Source organism: Buteo buteo, unplaced genomic scaffold (genome assembly GCF_964188355.1).
Source record: "Buteo buteo unplaced genomic scaffold, bButBut1.hap1.1 HAP1_SCAFFOLD_58, whole genome shotgun sequence".
Classification (NCBI taxonomy): Eukaryota; Metazoa; Chordata; class Aves; order Accipitriformes; family Accipitridae; genus Buteo; species Buteo buteo.
Window position 1 is genome coordinate 350,575 of NW_027439224.1, and position 9,445 is coordinate 360,019.

Genomic DNA, 9,445 nt, shown 5'->3' on the forward strand with positions numbered 1-9,445 from the left:
AGATACCTTGAGAAATAGAAGATGCAGCGATCCCCATCGTTTGGGCAGGAGAAGGTCCAAGAAGGTCTAAGAGAGCGGAACCAGTAAGAATTGATCTAAATCTAGGATCGTCACCGGTAAGAATTAAACAATACCCTTTAAAATTAGAAGCGAGAACTGGCTTGGTACCAATAGTTCAAAAATTCTGAAAATATAAGTTGCTAACAGAATGTGAGTCAAAATATAATACACCTATCTCACCAGTAAAGAAAGCTAACGGAAAAGATTACCGTTTAGTCCAGGATCTTAGAGCAATAAATCAGAGAGTACAAGATATACATCCAGTTGTTGCAAACCTGTGTACGTTACTAACTACCCTCACCAGTGAACAAAACTTTTTGCTTTTGAGTGGGAAAATCCTGAACCAGGGCAAAAGACACAATATACTTGGACAGTTCTACCACAAGGCTTCAAGAATAGCCCAACTATTTTTGGAAATCAGCTGGTGAATGAATTAGAGATTTGGAGAAAAGAAAATGGACAGGGAACTGTATTACAATATGTAGATGACATCTTAATTGCAGCGGGATCTCGGGAAATTACTGTGTGTGTACCACATACGGTAGTCACAGTTTCGGAACAAAAAGGGGGGCATTGGTTGTCCCTCAGCCGTACACTGAAATACCAAGTAGTACTACTAGAACAAGATGACATCGATCTCAAGACCACTTCAGTTACAAATCCTGCAGTGTTCCTCTCCACTGATTGAGCGGAGAGTTCACCAGAACACAATTGCTTACAAACTGTAGAGGAAATATATGCTAGCCGTCCGGATCTTAAAGATGTTCTGTTAGAAAATCCAGACTGGGAGTTATATACTGACGGCGGTGGTTTTGTTCACGATGGGAAGAGACTGTCAGGATACGCTGTGATGACCTTAGATGGCATAGTAGAGGCACGAGCCTTACCTCCCAAAACATCAGCCCGAAAGGCAGAACTAATAGCCTTAACTCAAGCATTGAACTGAGTGAAGGGAGAAAGGTTAATATCTGGACAGAGTCTAAGTATGCTTTTGGAGTTGTACATGCCCATGGAGCCATCTGGAAAGAGAGAGGACTACTATCAGCACAAGGAACTGAAATCAAGCGTGCTGCACAAATTCAAGAACTATTACAGAGCATTCAAAAGCCGACGGCAGTAGCAATAATGCATTGCAAAGCCCACCAAACAGGAAAAAACCCACCAGAAATAGGTAACCAATTGGCACACGAAGCTGCCAAAGAGGCTGCAGAAACAGGCATCATGGCATTATTACCAGAAAAAGAAATAACTTTACCAGAAACACCACCTACATATGATAGTAAAGATGCTAGCTTAATAAAGGCCTTACAGGCACAAGAACAAACAGATGGGTGGGCTGTCACGCCCACAGGGCAAATAATAATCCCACCCTCATTAATGAGAGAAATTGCTAAACCAGAACATTGCTAAATAAAGAACATTGGGGAACTGAAAATTTAGTAAAACATCTTCAAAAGATAGTTATAAGCCGAGCGATGACAGAAATTATCCGATCTATCATGGAAAAATGTGAAATTTGTTGTAAAAATAACCCAAATACCAGTAATAAATTAATATTGGGGGTTACAAAAGGAGGAAATTCCCCAGGAGACTATTGGCAAATGGATTTTACAGAACTGCCTAGAAAAGGGGGATATGGATACATTCTTCTTCTAGTTGATACTTTTACTGGATGGCCAGAAGCTTTTCCCTGTCACACAAATTAAGCTAGAGAAGTAACTAAAATCTTGTTGAAAGAAATTATCCCAAGGTTCATGTGGTCCTCTGCCTGAGGACATTCCTAAAGGGATACATTTTGTTGCTGAAGTTATAAAACAGTTGAGTAAAAACTTAGCCATAACATGAGATCTCCATACCCCTTATAGGCCACAATGAAGTGGAAAAGTAGAAAGAATGAACCATACACTTACATTGCAGATCGGGAAAATATGTCAGGAAGCATCAATGACTTGGATACAAGCGCTACCTTGAGCGCTGTTAAGAATTGGAATATAACCTCGTGGTAAAACCAGCTTGAGCCCTTGCAACTTACTTTCTGGAAGGCCTTACCAGGCCCCACATATACCAGGAACAATTCACATTAAAGGGGAAATGGACTTTAATTACTTAATGTCCTTGGGAAAGACTGTACAGGAATTGCACAAGTACGTGACGACAAGCAGGCCCTTGGAACTGGATACACCAGCCCATCCATTTCAACCTGGAAACTTGGTCTACATCAAGTCGTGGAATTTGGAGCAGCTAACTGAGAAGTGGAAGGGGCCATTCCAGGTGTTCCTGACTACTCATACAGCTGTCAAGGTCCAAGGGAAAGGCCCGTGGATTCATTATTCCAAGATTAAAAGGGCTCCAACCTCATGGACAGTTGAACAAGAGTCTCCCCTTAAACTGAAATTGATAAAGTTACGACTGATTTTTATGATTTGTTTGTATCAATTACGGTAGCAATGAGTCAAGTGTGCCAGATACCATCTTGGGATCGGAACCTCCATTTAATCTTAACACAGAATATAGCTCGAATATTCCGCAAAAGTGATTGTTGGATTTCTACCCAAATGCCAGCCTCTGGACAAAGCTAAGTCCTACCCTTGATAGGGGTGCCACTGCCAATAAATGTATCATTATTTAACAATCCACAATATGGTAAAGGACATCCAGACAATGCATGGTGGCCAGGTCTCTCTGGGAAAAGACAAGAAGGAAGGTTACAAGTTACCATCAAAAAAGATAACCTATAAAAGATAAGCCCTTCCCTGCAGCCCAGGCACCCCAGGCCCCACCAGCAGGTATGGCACCCCAGTCTGCTCTGGCACCTTCGCCATCCCCATCACACCCGTTCCCCCGGCACTTTTCGCATGGGGGTTCAGCAAGCCCGCGGGAGCATCCCCCCAGGGCCGAGTCACCACCAGCGGGGCAGGCAACGGTGGGGCGGGACGCGGACGACTCCCCTCTCCCCTTCCCCAGGGGGAGCAGCCCTTTGGTGGGGAAGCCAGGACAGACAGGTCCCTGCAGGACTCACGGACACGGCCCCACGCAGAAAGCAGCACAGAGCCCCTGCGACAACGACAGACCTTGGGGGCCGGGGGGGACGCGGGCACACACGACAGCAAGGGCTGCAAGGCCTTCGTCTTGAACACCACCAGCGTCCCCTCCAGCGGGGACGGGGCTCGCTGCAAAGCCCTTCAAAGCCTCAAGACCGTCACGGCCTTCCTCGGGTCCCACTGACCTCAGCCCCGGAGAGCCCAGCTTTGCCTCACTGACACAGCAAAATAACCCCAAATCACCCCAAGAATGGCGAGGGAGGGAGCTGCAGGCCAGGCAGGGACCCTCCTCCCCTTCTCTGGCTGCACCTTGGGCAGCCACAAGACCGGGAAGTGGCGGGGGGAGCGGAAATCAGAAGGAAAAAAACCCCAACCAACCCCCCAAAAAACCCCAAATCACTGCACCGGCCAGAAAGTGCCTGGAAACTTCATCCCTCTTTATTGCCCATTTCCCAAGCGAGCTCCACGACCTGGGAGCAACGCAGCCAACGGCATCTTTGAGAACCAGACTCACAACCTGCTGCAGCTGACCCTGCTTGAGCAGCCGAGGTGGGCTGGATGATCTCTAGAGGTCCCTTTCAGCATCCATTCTGTGCTGCTGTGACTCTGTCTCCGTCGTGGTTTAACCCCAGCCAGCAACTAAGCACCACGCAGCCGCTCACTCACTCCCCCCCCTCCAGTGGGATGGGGGAGAAAATCGGGAAAAAGAAGTAAAACTCCTGGGTTGAGATAAGAACGGTTTAATAGAACAGAAAAGGAGAAACTAATAATGATAATGATAACACTACTAAAATGACAACAGCAATAATAAAAGGATTGGAATGTACAAATGATGCGCAGTGCAATTGCTCACCACCCGCCCATCGACACCCAGCTAGTCCCCGAGCAGCGATTTCCCGCCCCCCACTCCCCAGTTCCTATAGTAGATGGGACGTCGCATGGTATGGAATACCCTGTTGGCCAGTTTGGGTCAGCTGCCCTGGCTGTGTCCTGTGCCTACTTCTTGTGCCCTGGCTGGGCAGGAGAAGCTGAAAAATCCTTGACTTTAGTCTAAACGCTACTTAGCAACAACTGCAAACATCAGTGTTATCAAGGTTCTTTGCAAACTGAACTCAAAACATAGCACTGTACCAGCTACTAGGAAGACAGTGAACTCTATCCCAGCTGAAACCAGGACACTTTTAACCACTTAACATTCCCTGAGAAATTCCCCAAGAGCTCAAGAAGAAAGAGCAGAAAGACAGGAGACAGGTGAAAGCCTAGAGCGCCAGCTAGACGGAATGAAAGACCCTCTTCCTTCTCTGAAGCTTCAGCAAGGCTTCCTTCACCTGCTTGTTCCTCCGACTGTAAATGACGGGCTTCAAACTGGGGCTGACGAGAGTGTAGAAAAGGGAAAGAACTGTCTCCCTCCCAGAGGACTTACCGCTCCCGGGCCCCGCGTACATGAAGATGGCGTTTCCATAAAAGACACCCACCACGGTCGGGTGAGAGCCACATGTGGACAAGGTTTCGTGCCATCCTGGCACAGAGCGGATGCGCAGATCGGTGGCTGGGATGTCCAGGGAGGAAATCAGGATTAAGGCTAAAGGGAAGAGGAAGAAGCACACACAAACAGCAAAGATCAGGACTTTATTGGCAGGAGCGGCAGTGCAGGCCAGCTTTAAGACAGCAAGAATTTCACAGGAGAAGTGGACAGCCTCGCAGGGGCCACAGAAAGGCAGGTGTAAAGCCAGAGAGGCTTGCAGTGTACCAAATACGAACGCCAAAGCCCACAAAACTGTGGCAAGGGTGAGGCGCAGCCTCCAGATCATGATGAGGGCACAGCAGAGGGGACGGCAGATTGCCACGTAGCGAACATGAGACATCACGGCCAGCAGCACGCACGCTGTAAGTGCAAAGATTAAATAAAGATGGATCTGTGCCCCACACCCAGCAACGGAGAGGGTTCTGCCTTGTCCAAGGAGGCTCCTTAGCATACGGGGACATTGCTGGAGGCGTAGCAGATGTCCGCGATGGAGAGGTGGCAGAGGAAGAAGTACCTGGGGCTGTGGAGGCAGTAGTCCAGGCAGATACGCAGAAAGACAAGTGTGTTTCCCATCCGAGTGGCAGAGCAGAGGGCAGAGAAAAGGCCAAAGAGGCAGCGCTGCAGGGCTGGGGTGCTGCAGAACCCCAGGAAGACGAATTCTGTGACAGTCTTTTCATTCTGCACGCTGTGCTGGAGGTGAGGCAGCACAAACTGCGACCACGGAGATCTGGAAGCGAAGGAGCAAGGAAAAGGAAAGAAAAAGGAGAGTTTTCCTAAGAATGTTGTGTCCTTTACTCTTTACGCTGCAGCTCCCTTCTCCCTGTTTTTCCCTCTGACTCCAGTGAAAGGTGCGTACTACCCTCCCCACGCTGAGCGACGTACATCTGAATTGCAAGCTCCAATCTCCCTGCAAACTTTGAGCAGTTTGACCAATCTCGCACAACTTTGCTGCCTAGCTTGCCCTTGAAGTCTTTCTTTTCCTGGGTTGGTTTTGGTTTTTTTTTGCAGGGGGTGGGGAGGGGCAGGGTGTGGTGTCGCTGTTGGAGAAGATAAGATGATGAAGATTGCAGGTGTCGATTAAGGTGAAGCCAGAACAACTTCAAAGCAGCCGTTTTAAATTAAGTCCATATTAAAAGGAATGCACAGTTCACAGAATAATTCCAGTTTTACCATTAAACCAACCAGCATTTCCAAGCCACTGCTGTGTCCTCTTTACCTTGGTGAAATGCATTCCTATTGAATCCTGCAGTTGCTTGAGCCAACTCCCCTATCCCAGCAGGGAGGCTACTGCAGGTCCAGGAAGGTCAGGCAGAACATCACCTTGGTTCCTGCTGTGCAGCTGCTCGCCGTTACCAGTTTCGCAGGGTGCTGGTCAAGGTCCCTGGGCATCCCCTGGCACTTGTCTCCACGCAGCTCTCTGGTCTCCAAGATCTTCCGCCACTTCCAGGATACTTCCTCCAGCCAGGATCTTCACCTTTTCCTTCCTGGGTCCCCTCCTTCTCTTCAAGATCCCTTCTTCTTTCTGGGAACCCTTCTTTTTGCCACCACCTCTTCTTTCTGGAACCCCACGCCCCCAGTGTTCCCAATCTAAGTTGTCTATGGGAGCAGTACAATGCCTGATCAGCCTCCGAATTAAGGCTTCTCTCTCCTAGCTCGTTATTAACTGTAGGATTCGGGACATGCCACTTTTGCTTATTCCAGGTGTTACCCAAATTTACAACCAGCCCACGCTGGCTGCGTGTAGCGAGAAGCAGGCTTCTGCTTGACAGCTCAGAATCCAGTTTCAGACATTCACATGCACAGACCTTGCCACACACGTGCACCCAGTCACGTCTTGCCTGGTAACCTTCACAGTTTGAGCCAGTTTTTTGTCTACGGCCGGGCTTCAGAGGCAGGGCATGGCCACAGAAGCGCATTCCCCCCGTCAGTCTGTGAGGTGAGCAAGGGAGAGTCAATACTTGTCTGGTGAGCCTCATACCCAGACAAGCTGGGCGATCCCTCTCCTGCGACAGCCCTGGGAAAAGCCACAGCAGGGTGCTCCCTTGCCTCTGCCTAGGTCCCTGGGGTTCCCCTGCCTGCCATTGCTCCTTTGTCCTCCTCTGTGTTTGTGGAGATGAACCTTTAACCACACAACCTAACACCTACAACATCGGGAAAAAGAGAGGCTGCAGAGGGTCCAGCGGGGAAGGTCGCCGATGTCAAATGCTCTTTGTGAGAGGCAGCACACCCAGCTCACCTCCTTGCTCCTGAGCTGCTCTATCGGAAGCACTGCGTGCAGGACGCTCTGTTCAACAGGCTGTGTCTGTATCTGACTGCCTTGTCCTCGCTACAGCACCGTGTGCTGGGGGAATGCCACGGAGAGCAAGGAGGACGCTCTTTCCCCAGGAGCAACGGAGGGTGCTCAGCTGAGTGCTGCTGCAGGGGCCACAGTGGGGCAGGCAGGCAGGGAGGGGAAGGCAGGAACGAGGGAGCTGGGAGTCACCGGCCAGTCTGGGAGATGCCCCCCGAGAGGCTCGAGAACCCTGGAAGCACAGGACGAGCTTAGAGGAGGTTCAACGTGAGGCCCTGTGGTTAACCATCCCCTCCAGATCTGGATCTTCTCTGGTTCCCAAGTTACCGTGCAGTTTAACAGCCTGCTGCAGAGATCCTGACTGGGAGATCACTGTACCTCCAGGAGTTGGGGATCCACCTAACAGTTCACCGGAGCGGGTGCAGGTCTGTGCTGCACCGTACGTACGGCGTGGCCTTCAGGCTGTGTCCCTACACATGGCCCTTGGCCGCAGGATAAACGGAGCTGGTTGACTGTGACAGAGGAGCCTCCAGGCAGCTCCTGCTTGGTACCAGCGATTACGCCACCTGCGCGGCCCTGCCGTTATCTAAAGTGCAGCAAGAAGTCCGCGCGTGAACATCCTTTACGCATAGAGTTGTTTTCTTCTAAGAAAAGTTGTATAACACCGTGAATGACCAAAAGGAGGAACTTCTCCACAGGCAGGATCTGTACAGTGTGCCAAGGGAAAATCCATCTGGGGTCTGCCCAATGCTGCATGAACGCAGGGTCCCCAGCATCTGAAGGGACCTAAGATTTACTTGCTACCGAGATGCCTCTTCTTGCTGCCTGTATGCCTTCTTCCTGGCTACGTTGCCTCCCAAGATCTTGCCCACCCCCAGCCTACTGGGGAGGGGGGGAATGTTAGAGAGACAGCCTTGATGCTGTGCCAGCACTGCTCAGCCATGGCCAAAACACTGCTGTGTTATCAACAGCTTTCTAGCTACCAGTACAGAGCACAGCACTACGAGGGCTGCTATGGGGTAAAAGAACTCCAACTCAGCCAGACCCAATACAGAAGGAAAGTGGAGGAACAACAGAGGGGGCAGCCCAGGGACACAGAGCCCCCCCCAGGTCTCATCTGGCCGCTCCTGTGACCATACGGTGTACTCAAAATCAAATACCTGAAGTGCTCCCTTAGATGCAGTGTACAGCCAGGGGACAAGAAGGTGGCAGTTCTGCATTTTGCAGCTCCCAGGCTGATGGCAGAGCCAAAGCAAAAAAACCAAAACCAAAACCAAACCAAGCAAGAGAGGTAAAACTGAAGCGCAGGGAGCAAATGCTTCTCTTTCACCTTAGGCCAACTGCTCGGACGCTCTCTATGCTGCCCTGCCACAGAGGGCATCCCTCTCGTACCAGTAAGAGACAGAAGAGTGAATTAAAGCCAGGACCCCAAACCAGACCAAAAACCCGGTCGTGATGAAGAAGAAAGTGGAGAATGCATCAAATATAACAGAAAATTATTTTGGACATTCCCAGTTTACATTTGGAAAAAAGAGGAAAAAAAAAAAAGCGGAGGAATTAGGTATTAAAAGAAGAGCACTGAATGATAAAGCAGTAGCAGTCCCTCTACCACTACAAACCCACACCCCCACACGCACACGTACGCACACAGACTTAACACCACCAAACTCCCATTGACTGTGACGTTCACCTCAGCTTGCTGGTCTAGAGATACTGAATGCCTGAAGCACACCAAGGATAACTGAAAACATCTGCATGGCTTTAATGGGAATCCTCCAACTGAAACAAAGCGCTTTCTCCCTCTGTCTGCGTTGGCACATCCCCGAGTCACGCTCTCGCTCCTCTCCTTCCAAGTCAAGATTCCTAAACGTGAAAAGCGGGAGTGGGGAAAGGCAAAGGGAAGAGAAAAAGAGGGAGAGCATCATCAGTGGAAGACCTGCCAGCTGCTGCTGATTCAGCCCTGTTTGGGGGACCACCCCAGCAGAGAGGAGCTGGTTTGCATGCCACGGTCCTCACTGCCTGTTCCCAGGGACAGGCTGTTTGCTCAGCCTTGCCGGCCAAAGCGTGGGAAAAGCGTAGGCGTGCACCGTCGCCTGCAGAGGAGCACGGACACGTTCGTGTGCAATCCTTTACCTTTTTCCTCCCTGGATTCAAAGGGTTTCTGTCTTCAAAGTGAGAGCCTTCCATACGGTCGTTTGTGACATTTCATCCAGGATAATAATCTCAGAAGGATCAGTCCTGCAATAAATATTTTACACAGCAATCCGTGATTATGGGAACTGATGCCACCAAGGGCATTAGCATCAGCAAGAGGAACAGCGGAGCCCCGAGAATCAAAGCTGCGCATAAGCATGGGAGGTTTTGCTGGATGAGGAGTTTTGGGAGGCAAGCTGGGGAGCTGCAGAGCAACAGCTCTGTGCAAAGGCTCTTGCTGGGGTTTAGCCCTGGTCCGGGTTCCTAAGCCACTGCTGGTACAGATCACGCCTGCAACTCCTCATGTGTAAGTATGAGGAACTCCAGCTACCGTAA

The 9,445-nt window shown here is 50.1% G+C and overlaps 1 pseudogene; it reads right to left on the reverse strand.

Annotated features, from left to right (window-relative positions):
- Window positions 1-4,255: 4,255 nt before the first annotated feature.
- On the reverse strand, window positions 4,256-5,520 carry LOC142027812 (olfactory receptor 2A2-like; annotated as a pseudogene).
- Between the last annotated feature and the right edge of the window lie 3,925 nt (window positions 5,521-9,445).